This window comes from Lissotriton vulgaris, chromosome 11, assembly GCF_964263255.1.
Source record: "Lissotriton vulgaris chromosome 11, aLisVul1.2, whole genome shotgun sequence".
Classification (NCBI taxonomy): domain Eukaryota; kingdom Metazoa; phylum Chordata; class Amphibia; order Caudata; family Salamandridae; genus Lissotriton; species Lissotriton vulgaris.
The window spans coordinates 235,015,491-235,042,715 of NC_141699.1; positions in this window are offsets into that span (position 1 = coordinate 235,015,491).

Sequence of the window (27,225 nt, forward strand, 5' to 3'; positions counted from 1 at the left end):
ATAACTGAAACTTAATTAGCGTTTTCCATATATGCAAACCAACTACCGAATCAATTAAAACTATAAATATCAATCAATGAAAAACACACACTATTAAAATAAACCAATAAAATTAAAATAACAATTATTTAAACACAATATAAACAGACAAAAATTAAGCATTATTTTTGCACTTTAAACAATAAAGAAAGAAAAAGGAGAAACTCTGCAGGATTGCTGCCAGAACACTGGACTACATTATACAAACTCAGTTTCCTGATCGACAATGTAAGTAAAATATTATTTAGAAACTAATACTACTGCTAATCTTCTAAAAGCACTATTTTTAGATACAAAATAATTGATAAATGTTTTTTTTATTTATATCGCCTCTACAGATAATTCGAAAAAGATTAAAACACCTACCAAACACTGTGAAAAATCGAGCTGAAGAGAAAGTAAGTATCCAACCGAAGTAAATAAAACAATTTCATAAAATACCCAACAAAAGTCCAAGTTAATCCCAATCTCCCCCCTTGATACACAGTTAAACAAAATTATTAAAATTACTTTTTTTCCAACAGAAATCTCAGCAAGAAAACCAAAGGCAAACAGTAAAGAAAACCCATCCACATTGAAAAAGACTTCAAAATCAATGTTGTAAGTATAAAACTGAAAATTTATATATTTCAGAAAATAAAAAAGGTACAGGGATATTTATAGTGATTGTTCTATACATTCTTCTTAGCATTAGAAACATCACAATGACTGAAGGCACCCAATTCATACTATCACAAAAAGGAAATGTTTTACTATGTTATATGGGGTATGTGTACACCCATGAAAAGCAAACAGGAGACAAAGTCAAATGGAAATGTAGTAAATACTGTTCCAACAAATGTTATGGGAGGGCTGCAACAAAGGAAACAACTGTACTATATGCTAGGGAGCATAACCACCCCTTAATGTTGCTGAAATAGAAGTTAGAAATGCATTAGACAATATAAAAGAAGCTAGCTAGATCAGAAAAGTCTACTACAGAAATTCTTAAAGAAATGTTCCCCAGAGTCCCACAACATGTAACTGGCCAAATGCCCACCATTTTGTCTCTAAAAAGAAGAATAGCTTGAACTAAACAAGCACTGGCGTTGCCAATAGGTCTCGCATTAGGAAAGTTTGAGCTATTGGTCTTGTAAATGTCAATTTTTTTTATTTATGTGTTGGTTTTGAAGATAGCTAAATTAATAGATTTGTCATTTACAATGCCAATAGTTATAACTTTCGCAAATGTGACACCTATAGCATTTGTAATGCAACATGTTTTGTATTTACGTGACTTAGATGTATTGATATTACAAATTACAATAGTTGTAAATTTTTTTAAATAATTAATACTTAAATAAAAGTGATTTTAATTTATAATGGCAATAGCTTAAACTTTTGTAAATAACTTTTGTGAAGATTATGTTCAGTGTATTTTATTGTGACGAAGTTCCAAAAACAGAAGTGAAATATTAACATCTTTTGTGACATTTGTAATAAAGCTTGAAACATTGAGAGAACATATTTGAACCAGGTGTTGTTGAATGGTTGCGCAGATTAATGCTGGGGTGGCGCTGAGTGGTACAAGCTCTTATAAATCTAATTACAATTACAAAATAATAGAATTGACATCCTATCAAACAATGAAGCGTGTCCATAAAAAATGAAATTGTAAAGCATGTTCTAGGTTTAGCATGTCTGACTTAATAGGAGCATTGGCCGATTCCTCGCACTCTCAATTTGGTGAAGTGAGAGATTTGAGGCACAGTGTTGCAAAAAAAGTGTCCAAGCTCACACAATGTGGTGAAACGGGGAAGCCGTGATTAAATAAACAATCATTTGGTTTTATGATAACAAAGCCAAACCAGGGTTTTATTAAGAGTTTACGTGCTATTTTAGTGCATGTTAGACATATGTGTTTAGTAATAAGACATAACCGTATGTTTTAATAAACTTCAAAGTGCAATACGAGGTATGTAGCAAGTTCTACTGTTTGTGCACCATAAAAATGAGTTAGGCACTAATAAAAGAAATTCATCATCTGTGGAACATAATTGTTTAAATGGGAGATTTACAGTAATCTGTGTTCTGATGTTGCCAAAAAGACACATTGGACTTGAAACCTCATCGACTGCGCACTTTGACCAAGGGTTGTGTGTTTGTTGGATTTAACCCACAGATGCGCACGTTGGTTCCCCTTCAATTCGAATGCGCTGCAGTCTTCCAGGAGGCTTCCCTCGTTATCGGCTGTTAAGACCTAGCCAAGAGAGGGATGCCAATTCCCATGATGCACTGCGAGCGCAGTGCAGGCTTGAAATAGTGTATTACACATCTTGCGTGTTTTCTGGCAAAATGCGGTGAAAATATTGTTCCACTCACGGGTGTCCTAACCACGTCTGGTGAGAAGTAACTTCCAAAGAGCATGCACTGCCCTCCCGTCTCTGTCAACTCAGCTTCCAGGGTTATTGGGACTGTAGCAACCACTGCTGCGTATGCACACAAAGTAGTTTAATCTCAGTATAGTTAAACGAGGGCCATGAGCTCAGAGAACCGCCTCGTTTTAACACACATTGTGAATGCCGGTGCTTAATTTGTACCGGTGAGCGCAGACAGTGGGCACTAGAACTCCTTTTTGGGATCCAACACTTTGTTTTCAACGTCAGGTTTCGTCCCAGAGCAATGAATTGAGGAATAAAAAGAAGAAATAAGGTTTGTTATCTGTCGCGAGAGCAGAGTGAAAGCAGGGAGTAGGAGGAGAGTCTTGAGGGTGATAAAAAGCGGCGCTGATCAAATAGGAGCCATGTCCCCTTTCCCTCTCGTTCTGTGTAAAAGGATGAACAAAATCACAGAAGGTAAATGGCGGAGGGAAAGAAAAGATGGGTGTGGGAGTGATAACTGCAGAGGAGGCAGAGAGTGGGGGTGGAAATAATGAAGACAGGCGAGAGGTGAGTGGGAGATAGTGAGATTGTGAGGCAAATAGCAGCGTAAGAGAAACACTGGCGCGTGGGAGGAGCGAGGTGAGAGTCATGAGCAAGAGACAACCCAGTCTTTATGAAAAATAAGAAACGCAGGGAATTCTGGGGGGTGAGACAGAAGCAGAAGAGGCAGTGGGAGATAGGAGGAAGAGACAGCGGGAGAGAGGAGAAAGAGACGACGGGAGAATAAATCTGCATACTGCCTGCTTGTAATTTACTGGCTGCCCAGCTGCGGGTGAGAGAGCACTGCGTTTCGTAGTCTGCTTTCCATGTGAGCCTACGAGGCAGTATAATGCACTGCTCTCTGCATGTGCGCCGGGGCCTGCGGTGCTCCCACACAGACTGCCTCAGGAGGACAGAGGGGGAAGTATGGGCGAGAGAGGACAGTGCCAGAGGAGAGAGAGGCGACAGGAGGAAGAGAGCGAGCGGCAGAAGGGGTGGGAGGTGGGCTCGAGTGGGAAGAGAGAGTGACGGGGAAGACTAGCAGCAGGGAGCAAGTAGATTGGAGGAGAAAGATAGATGGGCGAGTTAGGTGGAGAGCGAAAGCTAGAGAAGGAGAGAGCTAGAATTACCTTTGGTGCAGGAAAACAGGGTTCAATCCAAGAGCAGCCGGGAAACTGAAGCGGCCAGCCATGAATAATTAGGGGAGGAGAAGCCGCACAGCACACGCTGGGAGAAGCCCTTTGATGTGCTGTGCGGCCGTGAAAAAATGCAATTAGGAGGGAGGGAGGGAGGCTGATGCGCGTGCTTGTTTGGTCACGTGATTCACGTGAACTCAAAGAAAACCGCACGAACCAAACCCTTGGTTTCACGAGTATTTTGAGCACTTGAATTCTCGCTCCGCTCAATGCGCTTGCATGCTCGCGAGACCTAAAAAAGCTACTACCAACACCACACCTGCTCCCAAAACCTTTGCAGAAGTAGACATTCCCCAGAACTCACAATTACTCATAATGAAGAACAATTTCTTCTTTATGATAACAAATCAACAGACAAAAGAGTAATATTATTTGGAACTGCTACTAATTTACAAAAACTCCAAACCTGTGGCCCTTGGATGATGTGTAGGAGTAACAGGAGGGGACCCATAAACCAGGTTGGGATGGGTATATAATGTACAAAAAAACAATTCCCAACAGGTATTATTTAAGAGACAGTTCTCGGAATGAATGCAATAAGCATTACTGGTAATGAGAAACAAGGAGTCACTTGCGTTCTTTTGAAAAACGGTATTATTCACCAAGAAAAAACAAGTAAGAGGAAAACAATTTTTGGGGATCAAACAGTTTAACAGCACTGTACAGAAGCAATCAGGTGACAACCCAGTAGCACTTGATATGTGGTGATATATACAATAGATAACTGTGAAAGTGCAAGTGCTTAAAGTGAGCAGCGTGATCGGCGCATAGTGACAATAAATAAAACAAAACAATGGTGGCTCCTATGGAGAATCAAGTTGTAGTCACTTAAAACATGATTTGTAACAGTTTAGCAGGAGCACCAAGCTTAATATGCGTCTTAAGATTATGCTGTAAGGTCGACGGCGTTTCGATCCCTCTGAGTTGGGATCATCATCAGGACGGGGTTGTCGATTGTGGGCAGTGCTGTAGGGGGCAAAGGAAGGGGAAATGAGAAGCGCGCAGCTGATGGGCGCAGGGGACGCAGGGGTAACGTAATTAAGTGACTAACAGGCTAGTGGTGGAAAAGGCTAAGGGTGGGGTGGACGTGGAGGGTGGCGGGAGGTATCTGCGCAATTACAATGCATGCGTGGGGGCAATCACCAATTTTAAGCATGTGTTAATAACTTCAGGGTGAGCCAGGGATGGTGTTGCTAGTAATATCGGTGGATAAAGGGGGAGTGAGCAGGGTGAATTACGCAAGCTGCTAAGGGGGTAGAACACTTACAGCGTCAGCCCGGCGGGAAACTCGTGGGCTGGGTGGCTGAATAGAGTAGGCTCCGAGATAGATATCTGCGGGGGAGCAAGGTATTATTAATACAGTAAAGTGGAAGAGGCGGGGGCAAGGCCGTCTGGTGGTGGCCCAGATCATGAAGAAAATTACTAAAGTAAATTACCTCGTTGTCCAGGAGAACGAATCAGGACAGCGTGGATGGAGTGGGGCGCCTGTTGAAAAATTGAAATAGCGAGAGTCACGGGCCGGTGATGGCGAGAAAAGCCATCTGAAACTTAAAAACAAGCCGAGTCATGGGGGGACGAGGCTAGGACGTACCTGTATTAATCAGGGCAGTGTCGAGCGACGGGGGCTCTGTTCTGTAAATTTCGGAAGGCAATGAATGCCGGAGCTGTCAGGGGCCCGTTCTCCTCGATCGGCAGATATGTGAGCCGAATGAGCGCGAGGAGAGGGGCGCGGTGTGGTGGGAGGCGGGGTCGGGGCGTGCCTGGCTGATTGCGTAGCAACCTAACCAAGACAGGAAAAGTAACGGCGTGGGGCGTGCCAGGCTGGTTGCGTGGCAACCATATTAAACAGGAAAAGCTCAGTGCAGTGAGAGAAGGACTGGAACTGCGCGCGGCGTCCTCAAACCGTGAAAATCCACAAAGCTACAACAACAACAATATTATTCTCCCCAAGCGAGTACAAATGTCCTGACCAATGTGAGAATACAAAAAGTAATTGGTACAGATCCATTCAGATTATTGACGGCACTGTGGTGAGTGCAGGATGGAAGTACATTCCTATATGGTCGGTCATGGTGGCATGCAATTAGACGGATGATTAACAAGAGTATGGAGTCCAGCTAGGTGTAAGGTATGAAACCGGGGGGTAATTTTACATCAAGTTAAAGGGGTGGATAGGTACCATATACTGATAAGGGTCACATAGATAAGAGCCTAGCTGGGCATTCTGGTGTAAAACCGGACTGTTAAGTACATCAGGTTATACAGGTGGGCACTTTAAGACGGCAAGCATTGAACTGTTATGGTGCTGGTACACTCATCAGTAATTGGACGGATGATTAACAAGAGTATAGAGTCCAGCTGGGTGTAAGGTTTTAAACCAGGGGGTTATTTTACATCAAGGAAAAGGGTGGATAGGTACCATATAATGGTAAGGGTCACATAGATAAGTGCCTAGCTGGGCATCTGGTGTAAAACCGGACTGTTAAGTACATCAGGTTATACAAGTGGGCACTTTCAGACGGCAGGCATTAAACTGTTATGGTGCTGGTCCACTCGTCAAGAGTGTTCAGCCCATGATTGACCGAGTCAGTCCGACTGATCCATTTGCATTCTGCTCTTCCTAACAGAGCAGCCATGTTACCCCCCCTGAGGGGCAATGTTGGTTTTTCGATAACCAACCATCTGAGATCTGTGTCTGCATGAGACATTTCTAGGAAGTGTGTGACCAACGGGGCAGTAAGGACTTTACAGTTAATTCTGCTCTTATGTTGGATTATCCGTTGTTTTACCATTTGGGTGGTTTGACCGATGTAAATAAGGTCGCAGGGGCATCTAATGGCGTAGATGACATTTTGAGTCTTGCAATTGGAATGGTGTGTGAGGGGATGCGTTTGTCCATTGTAAATGAATTCCTTGGTTTCGATCGTTAGCTCGCAGACACTGCAGGACTGACATTTAAAGTGTCCGGTCACTGGGCTCAGGCCCCACGCGGCTGTGATGGTGTGCTTTTTGGCTTCCGGTGCGGGCCAGGTGATGGCGTGGACCAGATGGTTGGAGATGTTTTTACCTTTCTGGTAGGAAAACAAGGGTGGTTCATGAAATTCATCATTTGAGCGCAGAATTGGCCAGTTTCTCTTAATAATTTTAGCAATTTTGTTGCTGTCTGGGCTGAAGACAGAGACGAACGGGATTCTTGTCATGGATTTTTTGTCATTTTTAGGAAGTAGTAGGTTTTCGCGGTGATTGTACCACGCTCGTTTCTTTGCTTTGGTTACCAACCTTCGTGGATACCCTCTGTTGGTAAGTTTGTTGACCAATATATCCGCTTACCGGAAGTAATCTTTCCGCCATTTACAGTTCCGGCGGATTCGCAAGAACTGGCCGTAGGGGAGGCCATCACGGAGGCTTCGCGGGTGGTAGCTGGAGTAGTGCAGCAAGGTATTGCGTTCCGTTGGTTTCCGGAAGAGTGGGGTGCCTAGAGCACCGTCTTCAGAGTGAATAGTGATGTCTAGGAATGGTAAATCATTGGATTTGTACTCGCTGGTGAATTTCAGGTGTTCTTGTGTGGTATTAAGCCACTCCACAAAGGGAAAGAGGGTATTGGGGGTCCCATTCCAGATCAATAGAATGTCATCTATATACCGGCGCCATAGATGTATTTTGGGCCGGTATGGGTTGATGGTGTTCAGGATCAAGGTTTTTTCCATATGGTGTACAAATACGATAGCAAAGTTTGGGGCGAAGCAAGCGCCCATAGATACTCCCTTGATTTGCATATAGTAACTATTTTTGTACATAAAATAGTTGTTTTGTAGGGCCACACGGAGGAGATCCATAACAAATTCAGTGGGGATTCTGGTTGGTTGGGGCCTGGAGAGAAGGAGATTCTTTATCACTTCAAGGCCTTCATGGTGAGGGATATTGGTATAAAGGGACTCGATGTCCATGCTTACCAGCAGTTGATTATTGGGATCAAAGGGTAGATCTTCTATGGTGTTGATGAGGTCCATGGTGTCCCGTATGTATGTATCGGTGACAGGTACGAACTCCTTAATGATCGAGTCCAAATATTTTCCCAGAGGTTCCAGAATGGAGCCGCACCCAGAGACAATCGGGCGTCCCGGAGGATTCCTGGCGTCCTTGTGTATTTTAGGCAGGACGTATAGGACCGGTGTTCTGGGGTGTGGGTTATTCAGAAATTCAAATTCTTTTTTGCTTATGATGTTGTGTTCCTTTGCTCCAGTTGTAATAGAAAGAATCTTCTGTCTGATGTCAGGTAATGGGTCTTTTGAGAGAATACGATAATGTTCAATGTTCGTGAGTTGGCGTTCGATCTCTCTGTCATATTGAGTGTTATTCAGAATGACGATCCCACCCCCTTTATCTGCAGGTTTGATGACGATTTCGGAGTTGGTTTGGAGGGAGTTAAGAGCTTCTTTTTCGACCCATGGTAGATTGTAGGGGATAAACCGTGGTGTAGTTTTTAGGTCCATTACTTCCTTCATGACTAGACGTTCAAAGGCTAGGATTTCGGGTGTCATTTGGTTTGAAGGAGGGTTGAAGGTAGACGGTGGACGAAAGGGGGAGACTTGATCCGTTGTTTGATCCGCTTTGTCAGCGAAGAAATGTCTCAACCGGATTCTTCTGAAGAATTTCAGTAAGTTAGATTGTAACTCCAAGAAGTTTGTTCTAACAGTGGGTACAAATGAAAGTCCTCGGGACAGGAGTGTAGTTTCCTCATGTGTAAGAATGTGGTTGGACAAATTGAAGATGGGAATGGTCTTTTCAATGGTATCAACTGGTTGGTCATCCATTCTTGGAGTACTGATGGCTACCGCATCTTCAATTATTGTGGGGGACCCCATTGGTAATATCGATTGCGGGTTTGGCGGTTGCCTGGCACTGGTGGTTGGTACTGCCTGGTCCTGGTTGGGCGGTTTTGTGGTGGTGGTTGCCCGCGTCCTCGGCCTCGGGCTAAAAAACCGGGTGGTAAGAGGGGTTGTGGTCCAGATGTGGAGGCAGACGTGGATGCGTTTGTATCTTCTGCAGAGCTGTTAGAGGACACAGAGAAAGTAACACGTTGGTTGTTTCTATATCTGCCCCAGTTTTGGGATCTGGGGGGATTTTGTTGAGTGTTGAAAAACTCCTCGTTTAGGTAAGGATATGTATTTTCTACTTTGTAGTTTTTGATGTCTTTCTCTATTTTATTGACTTTCTTGTTGACTTCAAAGGTGTTAAATGTAGCGATGGTGCCGTTGATCTTCTCTAAGAGGTTTTTGGCATCGATTATGGTCGTGTCACCTAGGATAAGTTTCTCCAAATCGTCGATTTCTTGTAGTTCTGATCGGCTGTGTTCAATAGCTGTGTCAATTCCAAGGACCATCCAGTGACGGGAGCAGGTCGTCGCCAAGTAACTAAAGTTGGTTCTGAATTTGGGGTCCTGGGTGAAGATGGCTAGGGTGTTGCGGATTTGAAGACCTAAAGGGATGACGCCGGAGCGTAGATAGTCCGTCAGCATACGAGCGTGCAGATCAGTCCTGATCTGTTTCTTCTTCAGTTTCTCTAGTTTGTCCAGGAGGGCACGGGAGGTGTTCGGGGCAGTGGGTGTGGTCGTAGACTGTGTCGTTCCCGACAGTAATGAAGGACCGGTCAGTCTTGACTGGATGTATTCCTCTGAGTAGGTAAGGGACTCCTTGGACATCTTGTGTAGTCCAAGAGGGTCATACACAGATGAACAGTAAAGAAAACCCATCCACATTGAAAAAGACTTCAAAATCAATGTTGTAAGTATAAAACTGAAAATGTATATATTTCAGAAAATAAAAAAGGTACAGGGATATTTATAGTGATTGTTCTATACATTCTTCTTAGCATTAGAAACATCACAATGACTGAAGGCACCCAATTCATACTATCACAAAAAGGAAATGTTTTACTATGTTATATGGGGTATGTGTACACCCATGAAAAGCAAACAGGAGACAAAGTCAAATGGAAATGTAGTAAATACTGTTCCAACAAATGTTATGGGAGGGCTGCAACAAAGGAAACAACTGTACTATATGCTAGGGAGCATAACCACCCCTTAATGTTGCTGAAATAGAAGTTAGAAATGCATTAGACAATATAAAAGAAGCTAGCTAGATCAGAAAAGTCTACTACAGAAATTCTTAAAGAAATGTTCCCCAGAGTCCCACAACATGTAACTGGCCAAATGCCCACCATTTTGTCTCTAAAAAGAAGAATAGCTTGAACTAAACAAGCACTGGCGTTGCCAATAGGTCTCGCATTAGGAAAGTTTGAGCTATTGGTCTTGTAAATGTCAATTTTTTTTATTTATGTGTTGGTTTTGAAGATAGCTAAATTAATAGATTTGTCATTTACAATGCCAATAGTTATAACTTTTGCAAATGTGACACCTATAGCATTTGTAATGCAACATGTTTTGTATTTACGTGACTTAGATATATTGATATTACAAATTACAATAGTTGTACATTTTTTAAAATAATGAATACTTAAATAAAAGTGATTTTAATTTATAATGGCAATAGCTTAAACTTTTGTAAATAACTTTTGTGAAGATTATGTTCAGTGTATTTTATTGTGACGAAGTTCCAAAAACAGAAGTGAAATATTAACATCTTTTGTGACATTTGTAATAAAGCTTGAAACATTGAGAGAACATATTTGAACCAGGTGTTGTTGAATGGTTGCGCAGATTAATGCTGGGGTGGCGCTGAGTGGTACAAGCTCTTATAAATCTAATTACAATTACAAAGTAATAGAATTGACATCCTATCAAACAATGAAGCGTGTCCATAAAAAATGAAATTGTAAAGCATGTTCTAGGTTTAGCATGTCTGACTTAATAGGAGCATTGGCCGATTCCCCGCACTCTCAATTTGGTGAAGTGAGAGATTTGAGGCACAGTGTTGCAAAAAAAGTGTCCAAGCTCACACAATGTGGTGAAACGGGGAAGCCGTGATTAAATAAACAATCATTTGGTTTTATGATAACAAAGCCAAACCAGGGTTTTATTAAGAGTTTACGTGCTATTTTAGTGCATGTTAGACCTATGTGTTTAGTAATAAGACATAACCGTATGTTTTAATAAACTTCAAAGTGCAATACGAGGTATGTAGCAAGTTCTACTGTTTGTGCACCATAAAAATGAGTTAGGCACTAATAAAAGAAATTCATCATCTGTGGAACATAATTGTTTAAATGGGAGATTTACAGTAATCTGTGTTCTGATGTTGCCAAAAAGACACATTGGACTTGAAACCTCATCGACTGCGCACTTTGACCAAGGGTTGTGTGTTTGTTGGATTTAACCCACAGATGCGCACGTTGGTTCCCCTTCAATTCGAATGCGCTGCAGTCTTCCAGGAGGCTTCCCTCGTTATCGGCTGTTAAGACCTAGCCAAGAGAGGGATGCCAATTCCCATGATGCACTGCGAGCGCAGTGGAGGCTTGAAATAGTGTATTACACATCTTGCGTGTTTTCTGGCAAAATGCGGTGAAAATATTGTTCCACTCACGGGGGGCCTACCCACGTCTGGTGAGAAGTAACTTCCAAAGAGCATGCACTGCCCTCCCGTCTCTGTCAACTCAGCTTCCAGGGTTATTGGGACTGTAGCAACCACTGCTGCGTATGCACACAAAGTAGTTTAATCTCAGTATAGTTAAACGAGGGCCATGAGCTCAGAGAACCGCCTCGTTTTAACACACATTGTGAATGCCGGTGCTTAATTTGTACCGGTGAGCGCAGACAGTGGGCACTAGAACTCCTTTTTGGGATCCAACACTTTGTTTTCAACGTCAGGTTTCGTCCCAGAGCAATGAATTGAGGAATAAAAAGAAGAAATAAGGTTTGTTATCTGTCGCGAGAGCAGAGTGAAAGCAGGGAGTAGGAGGAGAGTCTTGAGGGTGATAAAAAGCGGCGCAGATCAAATAGGAGCCATGTCCCCTTTCCCTCTCGTTCTGTGTAAAAGGATGAACAAAATCACAGAAGGTAAATGGCGGAGGGAAAGAAAAGATGGGTGTGGGAGTGATAACTGCAGAGGAGGCAGAGAGTGGGGGTGGAAATAGTGAAGACAGGCGAGAGGTGAGTGGGAGATAGTGAGATTGTGAGGCAAATAGCAGAGTAAGAGAAACACTGGCGCGTGGGAGGAGCGAGGTGAGAGTCATGAGCAAGAGACAACCCAGTCTTTATGAAAAATAAGAAACGCAGGGAATTCTGGGGGGTGCGACAGAAGCAGGAGAGGCAGTGGGAGATAGGAGGAAGAGACAGCGGGAGAGAGGAGAAAGAGACGACGGGAGAATAAATCTGCATACTGCCTGCTTGTAATTTACTGGCTGCCCAGCTGCGGGTGAGAGAGCACTGCGTTTCGTAGTCTGCTTTCCATGTGAGCCTACGAGGCAGTATAATGCACTGCTCTCTGCATGTGCGCCGGGGCCTGCGGTGCTCCCACACAGACTGCCTCAGGAGGACAGAGGGGGAAGTATGGGCGAGAGAGGACAGTGCCAGAGGAGAGAGAGGCGACAGGAGGAAGAGAGCGAGCGGCAGAAGGGGTGGGAGGTGGGCTCGAGTGGGAAGAGAGAGTGACGGGGAAGACTAGCAGCAGGGAGCAAGTAGATTGGAGGAGAAAGATAGATGGGCGAGTTAGGTGGAGAGCGAAAGCTAGAGAAGGAGAGAGCTAGAATTACCTTTGGTGCGTGGGGGCAATCACCAATTTTAAGCATGTGTTAATAACTTCAGGGTGAGCCAGGGATGGTGTTGCTAGTAATATCGGCGGATAAAGGGGGAGTGAGCAGGGTGAATTACGCAAGCTGCTAAGGGGGTAGAACACTTACAGCGTCAGCCCGGCGGGAAACTCGTGGGCTGGGTGGCTGAATAGAGTAGGCTCCGAGATAGATATCTGCGGGGGAGCAAGGTATTATTAATACAGTAAAGTGGAAGAGGCGGGGGCAAGGCCGTCTGGTGGTGGCCCAGATCATGAAGAAAATTACTAAAGTAAATTACCTCGTTGTCCAGGAGAACGAATCAGGACAGCGTGGATGGAGTGGGGCGCCTGTTGAAAAATTGAAATAGCGAGAGTCACGGGCCGGTGATGGCGAGAAAAGCCATCTGAAACTTAAAAACAAGCCGAGTCGTGGGGGGACGAGGCTAGGACGTACCTGTATTAATCAGGGCAGTGTCGAGCGACGGGGGCTCTGTTCTGTAAATTTCGGAAGGCAATGAATGCCGGAGCTGTCAGGGGCCCGTTCTCCTCGATCGGCAGATATGTGAGCCGAATGAGCGCGAGGAGAGGGGCGCGGTGTGGTGGGAGGCGGGGTCGGGGCGTGCCTGGCTGATTGCGTAGCAACCTAACCAAGACAGGAAAAGTAACGGCGTGGGGCGTGCCAGGCTGGTTGCGTGGCAACCATATTAAACAGGAAAAGCTCGGTGCAGTGGGAGAAGGACTGGAACTGCGCGCGGCGTCCTCAAACCGTGAAAATCCACAAAGCTACAACAACAACAATATTATTCTCCCCAAGCGAGTACAAATGTCCTGACCAATGTGAGAATACAAAAAGTAATTGGTACAGATCCATTCAGATTATTGACGGCACTGTGGTGAGTGCAGGATGGAAGTACATTCCTATATGGTCGGTCATGGTGGCATGCAATTAGACGGATGATTAACAAGAGTATGGAGTCCAGCTAGGTGTAAGGTATGAAACCGGGGGGTAATTTTACATCAAGTTAAAGGGGTGGATAGGTACCATATACTGATAAGGGTCACATAGATAAGAGCCTAGCTGGGCATTCTGGTGTAAAACCGGACTGTTAAGTACATCAGGTTATACAGGTGGGCACTTTAAGACGGCAAGCATTGAACTGTTATGGTGCTGGTACACTCATCAGTAATTGGACGGATGATTAACAAGAGTATAGAGTCCAGCTGGGTGTAAGGTTTTAAACCAGGGGGTTATTTTACATCAAGGAAAAGGGTGGATAGGTACCATATAATGGTAAGGGTCACATAGATAAGTGCCTAGCTGGGCATCTGGTGTAAAACCGGACTGTTAAGTACATCAGGTTATACAAGTGGGCACTTTCAGACGGCAGGCATTAAACTGTTATGGTGCTGGTCCACTCGTCAAGAGTGTTCAGCCCATGATTGACCGAGTCAGTCCGACTGATCCATTTGCATTCTGCTCTTCCTAACAGAGCAGCCATGTTACCCCCCCTGAGGGGCAATGTTGGTTTTTCGATAACCAACCATCTGAGATCTGTGTCTGCATGAGACATTTCTAGGAAGTGTGTGACCAACGGGGCAGTAAGGACTTTACAGTTAATTCTGCTCTTATGTTGGATTATCCGTTGTTTTACCATTTGGGTGGTTTGACCGATGTAAATAAGGTCGCAGGGGCATCTAATGGCGTAGATGACATTTTGAGTCTTGCAATTGGAATGGTGTGTGAGGGGATGCGTTTGTCCATTGTAAATGAATTCCTTGGTTTCGATCGTTAGCTCGCAGACACTGCAGGACTGACATTTAAAGTGTCCGGTCACTGGGCTCAGGCCCCACGCGGCTGTAATGGTGTGCTTTTTGGCTTCCGGTGCGGGCCAGGTGATGGCGTGGACCAGATGGTTGGAGATGTTTTTACCTTTCTGGTAGGAAAACAAGGGTGGTTCATGAAATTCATCATTTGAGCGCAGAATTGGCCAGTTTCTCTTAATAATTTTAGCAATTTTGTTGCTGTCTGGGCTGAAGACAGAGACGAACGGGATTCTTGTCATGGATTTTTTGTCGTTTTTAGGAAGTAGTAGGTTTTCGCGGTGATTGTACCACGCTCGTTTCTTTGCTTTGGTTACCAACCTTCGTGGATACCCTCTGTTGGTAAGTTTGTTGACCAATATATCCGCTTCCCGGAAGTAATCTTTCCGCCATTTACAGTTCCGGCGGATTCGCAAGAACTGGCCGTAGGGGAGGCCATCACGGAGGCTTCGCGGGTGGTAGCTGGAGTAGTGCAGCAAGGTATTGCGTTCCGTTGGTTTCCGGAAGAGTGAGGTGCCTAGAGCACCGTCTTCAGAGTGAATAGTGATGTCTAGGAATGGTAAATCATTGGATTTGTACTCGCTGGTGAATTTCAGGTGTTCTTGTGTGGTATTAAGCCACTCCACAAAGGGAAAGAGGGTATCGGGGGTCCCATTCCAGATCAATAGAATGTCATCTATATACCGGCGCCATAGATGTATTTTGGGCCGGTATGGGTTGATGGTGTTCAGGATCAAGGTTTTTTCCATATGGTGTACAAATAGGATAGCAAAGTTTGGGGCGAAGCAAGCGCCCATAGATACTTCCTTGATTTGCATATAGTAACTATTTTTGTACATAAAATAGTTGTTTTGTAGGGCCACACGGAGGAGATCCATAACAAATTCAGCTGGGATTCTGGTTGGTTGGGGCCTGGAGAGAAGGAGATTCTTTATCACTTCAAGGCCTTCATGGTGAGGGATATTGGTATAAAGGGACTCGATGTCCATGCTTACCAGCAGTTGATTATTGGGATCAAAGGGTAGATCTTCTATGGTGTTGATGAGGTCCATGGTGTCCCGTATGTATGTATCGGTGACAGGTACGAACTCCTTAATGATCGAGTCCAAATATTTTCCCAGAGGTTCCAGAATGGAGCCGCACCCAGAGACAATCGGGCGTCCCGGAGGATTCCTGGCGTCCTTGTGTATTTTAGGCAGGACGTATAGGACCGGTGTTCTGGGGTGTGGGTTATTCAGAAATTCAAATTCTTTTTTGCTTATGATGTTGTGTTCCTTTGCTCCAGTTGTAATAGAAAGAATCTTCTGTCTGATGTCAGGTAATGGGTCTTTTGAGAGAATACGATAATGTTCAATGTTCGTGAGTTGGCGTTCGATCTCTCTGTCATATTGAGTGTTATTCAGAATGACGATCCCACCCCCTTTATCTGCAGGTTTGATGACGATTTCGGAGTTGGTTTGGAGGGAGTTAAGAGCTTCTTTTTCGACCCATGGTAGATTGTAGGGGATGAACCGTGGTGTAGTTTTTAGGTCCATTACTTCCTTCATGACTAGACGTTCAAAGGCTAGGATTTCGGGTGTCATTTGGTTTGAAGGAGGGTTGAAGGTAGACGGTGGACGAAAGGGGGAGACTTGATCCGTTGTTTGATCCGCTTTGTCAGCGAAGAAATGTCTCAACCGGATTCTTCTGAAGAATTTCAGTAAGTTAGATTGTAACTCCAAGAAGTTTGTTCTAACAGTGGGTACAAATGAAAGTCCTCGGGACAGGAGTGTAGTTTCCTCATGTGTAAGAATGTGGTTGGACAAATTGAAGATGGGAATGGTCTTTTCAATGGTATCAACTGGTTGGTCATCCATTCTTGGAGTACTGATGGCTACCGCATCTTCAATTATTGTGGGGGACCCCATTGGTAATATCGATTGCGGGTTTGGCGGTTGCCTGGCACTGGTGGTTGGTACTGCCTGGTCCTGGTTGGGCGGTTTTGTGGTGGTGGTTGCCCGCGTCCTCGGCCTCGGGCTAAAAAACCGGGTGGTAAGAGGGGTTGTGGTCCAGATGTGGAGGCAGACGTGGATGCGTTTGTATCTTCTGCAGAGCTGTTAGAGGACACAGAGGAAGTAACACGTTGGTTGTTTCTATATCTGCCCCAGTTTTGGGATCTGGGGGGATTTTGTTGAGTGTTGAAAAACTCCTCGTTTAGGTAAGGATATGTATTTTCTACTTTGTAGTTTTTGATGTCTTTCTCTATTTTATTGACTTTCTTGTTGACTTCAAAGGTGTTAAATGTAGCGATGGTGCCGTTGATCTTCTCTAAGAGGTTTTTGGTATCGATTATGGTCGTGTCACCTAGGATAAGTTTCTCCAAATCATCAATTTCTTGTAGTTCTGATCGGCTGTGTTCAATAGCTGTGTCAATTCCAAGGACCATCCAGTGACGGGAGCAGGTCGTCGCCAAGTAACTAAAGTTGGTTCTGAATTTGGGGTCCTGGGTGAAGATGGCTGGGGTGTTGCGGATTTGAAGACCTAAAGGGATGACGCCGGAGCGTAGATAGTCCGTCAGCATACGAGCGTGCAGATCAGTCCTGATCTGTTTCTTCTTCAGTTTCTCTAGTTTGTCCAGGAGGGCACGGGAGGTGTTCGGGGCAGTGGGTGTGGTCGTAGACTGTGTCGTTCCCGACAGTAATGAAGGACCGGTCAGTCTTGACTGGATGTATTCCTCTGAGTAGGTAAGGGACTCCTTGGACATCTTGTGTAGTCCAAGAGGGTCATACACAGATGAAGGCCTTATATCTTCAGGCACTCTAAGTTAAGTACACTGAGGTACACTGAGGTACAACTCTCGCAGCTATGCAGCTGCTCGTAATACGTGTAGGAGTAACAGGAGGGGACCCATAAACCAGGTTGGGATTATGGGACCAGAATGCCCAGCTAGGCTCTTATCTATGTGACCCTTATCAGTATATGGTACCTATCCACCCCTTTAACTTGATGTAAAATTACCCCCCGGTTTCATACCTTACACCTAGCTGGACTCCATACTCTTGTTAATCATCCGTCTAATTGCATGCCACCATGACCGACCATATAGGAATGTACTTCCATCCTGCACTCACCACAGTGCCGTCAATAATCTGAATGGATCTGTACCAATTACTTTTTGTATTCTCACATTGGTCAGGACATTTGTACTCGCTTGGGGAGAATAATATTGTTGTTGTTGTAGCTTTGTGGATTTTCACGGTTTGAGGACGCCGCGCGCAGTTCCAGTCCTTCTCCCACTGCACCGAGCTTTTCCTGTTTAATATGGTTGCCACGCAACCAGCCTGGCACGCCCCACGCCGTTACTTTTCCTGTCTTGGTTAGGTTGCTACGCAATCAGCCAGGCACACCCCGACCCCGCCTCCCACCACACCGCGCCCCTCTCCTCGCGCTCATTCGGCTCACATATCTGCCGATCGAGGAGAACGGGCCCCTGACAGCTCCGGCATTCATTGCCTTCCGAAATTTACAGAACAGAGCCCCCGTCGCTCAACACTGCCCTGATTAATACAGGTACGTCCTAGCCTCGTCCCCCCACGACTCGGCTTGTTTTTAAGTTTCAGATGGCTTTTCTCGCCATCACCGGCCCGTGACTCTCGCTATTTCAATTTTTCAACAGGCGCCCCACTCCATCCACGCTGTCCTGATTCGTTCTCCTGGACAACGAGGTAATTTACTTTAGTAATTTTCTTCATGATCTGGGCCACCACCAGACGGCCTTGCCCCGCCTCTTCCACTTTACTGTATTAATAATACCTTGCTCCCCCGCAGATATCTATCTCGGAGCCTACTCTATTCAGCCACCCAGCCCACGAGTTTCCCGCCGGGCTGACGCTGTAAGTGTTCTACCCCCTTAGCAGCTTGTGTAATTCACCCTGCTCACTCCCCCTTTATCCGCCGATATTACTAGCAACACCATCCCTGGCTCACCCTGAAGTTATTAACACATGCTTAAAATTGGTGATTGCCCCCACGCATGCATTGTAATTGCGCAGATACCTCCAGCCACCCTCCACGTCCACCCCACCCTTAGCCTTTTCCACCACTAGCCTGTTAGTCACTTAATTACGTTACCCCTGCGTCCCCTGCGCCCATCAGCTGCGCGCTTCTCATTTCCCCTTCCTTTGCCCCCTACAGCACTGCCCACAATCGACAACCCCGTCCTGATGATGATCCCAACTCAGAGGGATCGAAACGCCGTCGACCTTACAGCATAATCTTAAGACGCATATTAAGCTTGGTGCTCCTGCTAAACTGTTACAAATCATGTTTTAAGTGACTACAACTTGATTCTCCATAGGAGCCACCATTGTTTTGTTTTATTTATTGTCACTATGCGCCGATCACGCTGCTCACTTTAAGCACTTGCACTTTCACAGTTATCTATTGTATATATCACCACATATCAAGTGCTACTGGGTTGTCACCTGATTGCTTCTGTACAGTGCTGTTAAACTGTTTGATCCCCAAAAATTGTTTTCCTCTTACTTGTTTTTTCTTGGTGAATAATACCGTTTTTCAAAAGAACGCAAGTGACTCCTTGTTTCTCATTACCAGTAATGCTTATTGCATACATTCCGAGAACTGTCTCTTAAATAATACCTGTTGGGAATTGTTTCTTTGTACCTTGGATGATGGACATGACTTTTGAAATATATCCCAAACCATTTTATCAGTTATATAATATACATACACTTTATCAAAATACAAACATCCCTTTTCTGTATGCTGTATTACCAAATAAGCAAAACTCCACCTATATTTAACCATTAACAAAAATTAAGCAAGAAACCAACAATTATTTGTTGATACAAGCACTACTAAAAACCAACCCTCACACAGTAATTCAGGCTTGCAATTATCATTTTAACCAATGTATTTGGAGACACCTCCAAAAATCCATACTAAGGGGCCCATTACGTTGGCGATCACAGGCAACTACGCGGTGCTGGCGGAAAACGTCAATTTACACACTGATCCGTTGGTTCTCACATCTGCCAAATTACAATGGGCAAATATAGCCCATTTCCCGTCCGTCGAATGCCGGACAAATGCCTCAAACAGCACAGAGACGGCGGAAGCACAACTGCGGAGATAAAAACTCAAATCTGGGGCACCTCCACATATTCCTGGCTGCCATAGATTGAGCTACACAACCCCTTTGCTGCTGTACCTCATCCACTACCAGCAGATAAGACGCCGTCGCGGTCAACACCGCAGGTAAGTCAACAACACATCTCTGCATACAACCACAACACACAAGTGTGAAATACGTTTCCTGTCTACATCAGACACCCTGGTGGAGACAGGAACATAGACCCCAGTGTACTTACACATGTCCTGCTTCTCAGAAGTTGACACATCTGCATCGGGGTCAACTAGTCCAATCGTGCCGGTCATGTCACTGCAGCGGTGAAGCCATGGGAAAACCTGCCCACAATGTAGTAGGAGGCCAGGCAGGGCCTGCAATGGTCATGGGCAGTGTGGGCAATTGCCCATGGCCTCGGATTTAGCCTATCAGCATGGGGCCCACTCTGATCATGTGTCCTGTTGTTTCCCTGCCCTTCGAACCACAAGAAAGGTGTCTCCTTGCAATTAGGCTCCTTGGGAGCGGTACCCCACTTAGACCTCCCAAGGATGGTGCCTGGATACCTAGGGGAGGGAGAAGCTTCCTCCTGTCCCAATTGCAATGACACCATTCAGAGACATTGCGGGATGCCCATAATATGGATGGCAGTGTCTTGCAGATTCCGCCAACATGACATGCCCCTTTTCCGCCTGGTCGAAGAACCCCCTCATATTAAGCTGCCCTAGTCCAGTACTCTGGGATCATAAAGTATCTCCCTGTAACACAGACCATAGGTGCAGCGGTCCCGCCATTCAAATTAGGATGTGCCCCCCACACTGGCGGGCGCATCATGCATTTTTAACATTGCGGCGGGTGGTGCTGTAAGCAGCACCCGCCGCAATGTAAAAAATGCATGTTGTGCATTTGCATGCACAACGTGACAGGCACCGTGTAGTGCCTGCCACCATGTGTATACAAATGCAGGAGGGTACCCCCATGTGTACCCCCAAAACCCTGGGGGCCTGCAACAGCCCCCCCAAAAGCAGAAACCGAATGCCTTTCCATGGCAGCAATGCGGCCATGAAAAGGCTGATCTCCACCATTGTCATAATATGGATGGCGGTGTCTTGCAGACCCCGCCAACATGTTATGCCCCTTTTCCACCCAGTATGGCTGGGAAAGTCGTGGAACCCCCAGCCCTACCAATATGGCAGGAGGCCTTTCTGGTATGGATGGCGGGTGGATCGCCCCCACCAAGCCAGCGGTGGCTACCGCCGGCCCGACGGGGGCGATCCACCCAGCAAACTTATGGCCCCTTTGTTTTAACTCCATGTTTATAAAACAGCTTCAATTACAGCACATCTGTGTTGTTCTGTTTTCTCTTAAAACACACAGTCCTTCAGTGTGAAAGACACACAGCCTTCTCGCATTTAACTTTATCTCCACTAAATCAGTTTATTGGTTTTGGCAAAGTAGGTCCCCATCTGGTCCATTCAGCCGCAGGATGATAGCTTCCACTCTCCGGTGATCATACCAGGCTTGAGGGGAGGGTAGGGGAAGAGTTGAGGGGAGTGGAGGAGAATGGAAGGGTCCCATTCATAAGGGGACTCAGGCACCAAGCACACCAACACATCACAGTATGATGACCTGGAAAAGAAACAAGCATCACTCTTCATGCAAAAAACATTTTTCAAAAAGCACACCTTTTTTTCTGTCTCTGTTTTGCATTTCTAAAGGCACAATATTTTCATTCCTGTCTGCACAGTTCACTGCTGGCTCTGGGGAATTGTCTGACAATCCTACCCACGCTTTAGCCTCTGAATTCTTGATATTGGAGTGAAACTCTCTTTTTCCCTGCACAGAAAAAGGCACTCTAAAAGGCATTTTTCTTTTGCATAACTTTGTACAAAGGCGCCAAAATGTGACTTAAGTGAGGGATGTGCTGTCTCCAAAAACCAAACAAACGAAGGAACCTCCGGGCTTCCTTTCTGTTTCAGACCACTGCAAAATCTCTGATCATTATTCCACCTCTCTGTGTCCCTGATGCCACTGAATACCCAAAAACTTCACACTTTAAGAGGGTCTTTGTAATATGGCAGGATTTATTTTCCATACCTTGCTCTGCAAATGATCCACAATCCTGTCTAACTGAGTTTGCACTTGTGCAACCTGACACATAGATATCATAGTTCTGAGAAAATCCAAGGGGATATGGATCCCCTCATATTCTGCCCACCTGCTTGTATGGTCTTTATCTCCTAGGTGCTCATATTAGTTATGCACACCAAATCTGAACTCCTCATTGGCTGCAGGTATTATGCTGCCTCCTTGGAAACAGGCAAAAATCGTGCCCCTTTTTAAAAAACTGAGTGCTGACCCACTGGTACATACAAATTACAGGCCTATCTCCCTCCTTCCGGCCTTCTCCAAAGTGTTTGAAAAGCACATAAATAAATCGATGGTAGAGTTCACTGAAGCCCACGATCTCTTACACCCACTCAGTCAGGTTTCATGGCTGGTTACAGCACAGAAACAGCATTGTTGGAGGTGTCAGAATATCTTAAGGAGATCCTGGATCAGGGGGGTAGAGCGATCCTCATGTTGTTGAACCTGTTGGCAGTGTTCAACATGGTGCCACATAGCAGGGTCCTTGATAGACTGGAAAGGATGGTTTTTGTAGGTCAGGCTCTAGCCTGGCTTACCTCCTATTTTGAGAAGAGAGAGCAGGTGATTTGGATTCCTCTGTTTTCCTCCCCCATGCCTAGTCTACCAATTGGAGTCCCTCAGGGTTCTTGTCTCAGCCCTACACTTTTTAAACTATATATATCCCCGTTAGCTACACTGGTAGAGTCCTATTGGGTAAAGATAATCTCATACGCTGGTGACACTCCACTGGTTTTCTCTTGGAACAGAGGTAATGAATTCGATGGGGGCATGATTAGAACCTGCCTCACTGACGTCTTTGGATGGTTAGAGGAAAACCAGCTGAAGTGCAACTCTTACAAGTCAGAAATAGTTTTCTTCAGCCTACCTACAGTACAGAACTGGAGTCAATGGTGGCCGGAGGAATGTTCTCCTCCCAGTGTGGTTCAAAGTATTGTCAGAAACATGGGAGTTTGTATTGATGATGCTCTTACTATGTGTTCCCAAGTTCAGGCTTTAGTTGGGACCTGTGTTGGATTGTTATGGATTGTGAGAAAGTTTCTTCAACTTCTTCCATCAGACTGTAGCAGAACTGTGATCCAGGCATTGATTACATCAAGACTGGATTAAGGGAATGTCCTTCTCTGGGTGTGTCAGACTCCCTCCTGCAACGTCTTCAGGTCATGCAGAATGCTGCAGCCAAGGTGATTCATCGTCTAAAAATGAGGTCCCATATGATGCTGCATTTTAAAGCACTACATTGGCTCCCAGTTAGGGAGGGGATACAGTTTACGACCTTAGTAATGTTCTTTAAGGCTCTTCATGGCAAAGGCCCCAGCCACCTTACAATACTTGTTGGTTGGTACACTCCGACTTGAGCACTTAGATCAACAGTGGGGCACTTGCCTGTGTCTTGATGGTTCGCCTGGCGTGCAGGGGTGCCAAAATCCTTCAGACTCTTGGGGGAACAGGCATGGAACACACTTTCACTGCCCTTGAGACGTGTGAGAGATCTGATGAGTTTAAAAAAAATTTGGGAAATCATGGCTCTTTTGAAGTTAAACCATCTTTTGGCTACGAGCTATGTGATTCTGGAGCACTAGGACACTCCTTTTGGATTAGCTGAGTACTATATAACCTCCTTCATTCATTCATTCATTCAGCAGTCATGGCAGACTCCCACATATCAAAAAACGATTGAAATAGAATGAAAAGCAAAGAACAGAACATATATACAAGAGAGAGAAAGAGATAGAGAGAGAGAGAGAGAGAGAGAGAGAGAGAGAGAGAGAGTAGTTAGGAACATCTCACCGACTGATTCTGCAACATCCTTGCCAACTCTAGCTGGGAGAAGTCCTTTTCAACAGCCCAGGAAGGAGTTTGGTTGGGACCCAAGTTCCAGCTCCAATCCACATCAATACGTCTATTCTGTGGTGAACTTCCCACCTGGCCCAAAAAATCTGCCAGCTTTAATACCATTATTCAATGTGGGACGAAGCTTCTAGAAAACCTTGCCCCTTTCTCATTGGTAAAAAAAAATGAGCTGGCTGGTACCAATCTGCGTCAAGGTCAAGACAGTGGCTGGCCAAGCCCCTGCATTTTGACTCTGAGACAGAGTTGTACATTCCACCGATAATATCCAGTTCACTCTGGTCGGTGAGGTGCGAAAAACAAGTGAGGAGCAGAAAAACATTGAATAGAAATCGCAAGCACTGCTGTGCACACGGAAGTAAGGCAAAGTCAGAAAGTAAGATGACAGGAGGCCATGTCAAAGCCAATAGTCAAAGTCAGAAAACCACAGGACATGAGGCCATGTCCAAGCCAATAGTCAAAGTCAGAAAACCAGATGACATGAGGCGATGTCAAAGCCATTAGTCAAAGTCAGAAAACCAGATGACATGAGGCCATGTCGAAGCAAATAGTAAGCACTCATAATTAACAAGCAAGGCAAAATCAGGTCAAAGCCAATAGTAAGCACGTATAATTAAGAAGCAAGGCAAAGTCAGGTCAAAGCCAATAGTAAGGACTTATATTATAAATGTACTGTTCTACTCCGTGACAACTCTCATTAAAAAACAACAAGATTACAAGACAGAAGAGAAGCAGGCATATTCAGGACCGGCCTACATTAAGTCTAGGATAAAATAACACGTTAAAGTCAGTTAGAAATGGTGGTAGTTTAAGGTCATCATAGGGTGCCAAACCGCAAGAGTGGCTCTTTTACTTCATTAGCCTAAAGTGGAGTGCACAGTGGAAGAAAAATATGGAGCAAGTCATATAGCATTTTTGTTCATGACATGCAAGAGGAGGAACATATTACACTACACTTAGGTCATCAAATCAGACATGGATGGCACAGTGATTGTAATTGAACTAAAGTAACATTTGTGCAATATCTCTGGGATACAGCAATGCAAGCTATGCAAAGGCCCAGGAATGATAGGAAGTGTCAGAAGCCATACAGTAACGAGCTCCACATCTGTGTCAACTACCTTTACATGTGTATGCCACCAGTGCAGCACACATGGCTCATTGTCAAACTCCCTGACAGTCAAACCCAAGTATGGCCTTAACACATACCCATCATCTACCCATCTCAAACCAGTACTACTCAACACCTGTGAGAAACACAGATAAAGGTGCAAATAAGGTCGTGTGAGCTTCCTGATAACCATTGACACACCCTGGTGTGCATCTACAAATGTCAGGGATGAAGGGATGTCTGGATCAATGCTGATCATAAAAACCAATAGCCAAACGCAAATCTCCCAAACAACATCCAAGGAAGTCCAACAAGCTCAGCCATGTGCAGGCAGACAGTGGATAGGCAATGTGACCATAGACAGCACAGGAATAGACAACATTTTCACTCTGGCCAAATGCACAGACAACATACCTCAACCCAATCCAAAAATGCATTATCAAATGCCAATCCTGAACACTAACTGTTACCAATAGGACAAATCTGCTAACACAGACATAGACAGTACACCAGTTACCAAGTGAAAATAGTGTCACCGTGTAGCACAAGCATGTACATGCACACTCCTGACAAGAGGCAGGTCAGATATAGGAGGACACAGCACAATTGTGCACTCAAAAGAAGCTCATGAACAAGAATCCCCATTGCTGCATGTGACGTTCACACAAGAAATGCACACTACAAATTCAACACACATCTGAATGTATTACAATGCACATACTACTCACATACAATGCCATGCAAATAGAAAATCACACACACAATAACCTGTCATTATAAAGAGCCAACACAGGCCAAACACTGCATACATCAACAATTAATACACAACATATACACATACCAATTCAACACATAGCAAACTCAGTTGGGAATCAGGGGGATGCACACCAGGCAAGTACAAGGCAACATACACTGACAGCAGTGCATGCACAGTAAGCAGTGTGTGAACACCAACAAAACCAGAATCACACATATCATTAGAGGCCACAGACCACATCATACTCAAGAAGGATAGCAGTACCTCAGAAAACAGACATACACCTTCGCCATCACCTACAGCTGCACAACTCAGGAAAACCCAGATGCATTGAAAATGACTAGAGGACTGTGCTGGTCATACATATGCACTGCACATGAGCAACCATAACTGCAATCAAGTAGAAGAAAATACGATATAACAAATTGTGAAACTGTCCTGAATGGCACATTGGTCCTGTACACAGATCATCCTCCCACGGTATAGTGTCACACTATGAAGAGGTAGGCAGGGTCACACACTGGCAAGGCATTGGGTGGAAGATAATAGACTGAAGTGGTGTGTACATCAGTATTGGACAGGTGAGGAGTGTACACTGCAAAAACACATAGATGAGTAACTCACAATGTGTAGGCATCAAAAGCATCTATAGGCATTGGTATGGCTCTTCATATCACATACATGTTCCAAAAATGTGTAAAGTGGTAACAATGTATGAGAAAAGTCACACATAATGTCAGTTTGCTTTGGCTGGTCAGCACAGTGAGCACACACGTAAACAAGAACCATAGCACATCAAGAAAACACAACGCAGACATTGCAGCGACAACAAATAGGTGTATCCCAGGATTGCAAGGTCACACCGACACACTGCACAGTTCTCAACCAACAACTCCTACATGTGCCCACAATCTGAAGCACATGTTTGCAATATAAACAAACAAGCACTCATTACCTGAACCATACATGTGTGTAGGTGTCATGTGCAGGGGCACATACACCTTACCACTTCTGACAATGATAGGCCAATCACACTGTATGACTACTCAAGTGCACACATTCAAATGTACCTATGTGACTATGAATACAGGCCTACACAAGATGACTACACATCTACACTGCTGTTCACACATAAAGCAAAATCTAACAGTGTCTACATCACAAGTTATCCTGTGGATAGAACTGAAGTCTGTTGTGATACTGCATCCGAATATGATCTGTACAAAATTGGAGACCTGACAATAGAATGATTAGGATAATAGTAGATCATCACATACAACCATAATTGCACTCTCAAGCCTCAGAGTCAAGAAGCACAAAAGTGCCTGTAACCTCTGGCAACCTCTGAAAAAGAAAATAAAGTAATTGCCAATGTGAATGTGGCATTCAGAACATGTATCACATGAACATATACACATACATTGCACTTTTCCATTAGCAAGGGCAGTGACTGTAAACAGTCAGAGGTTTTTTTTCAACTTGCACTAACATTGAGTGCAAAATATCAGGATACAAAAATATTGGACTGTCAGAATATTACGGTAAAGAATATTGAGTCTAAGGTAAGTAATATTGTTTTTAACAATATCAAAGTCATTAATTTTGTTTAAAAAAATATCGAAGTCATTAAAATCGTTTGCAAAAATATATTTGTTAAAAATACTGTTTTCTTAATTGGTGTTATGTATTTTAGTATGTATTTCAAATGTATGTGTTCTATTTTTTTGTCCAAGTATTGCATTTGATTTTTAATATATGTATTACATTTTTAGAAGTTATAAAAAAAATGTTATTACATTTTGTGTTTTAGTTCCATAGCGTGTTGTGGGTTTTGTAGGGAAATAGGGTAGGAAGTAATTTCATTATAATTAATTATTAATATTAGTATTAATTAATATTTACGTAATTTTATATTGTTAAGCGTGGTAATTAATTTTTATTAAATATTTATAAATTGTTTGTTAATTATCATTAATTAATTGGTAATTATGTTCATTGTGTCATTTGGTTAGGAATGAGTTGTGGGTTGATGGGGAATAGGGTGGGAAGTCGTTT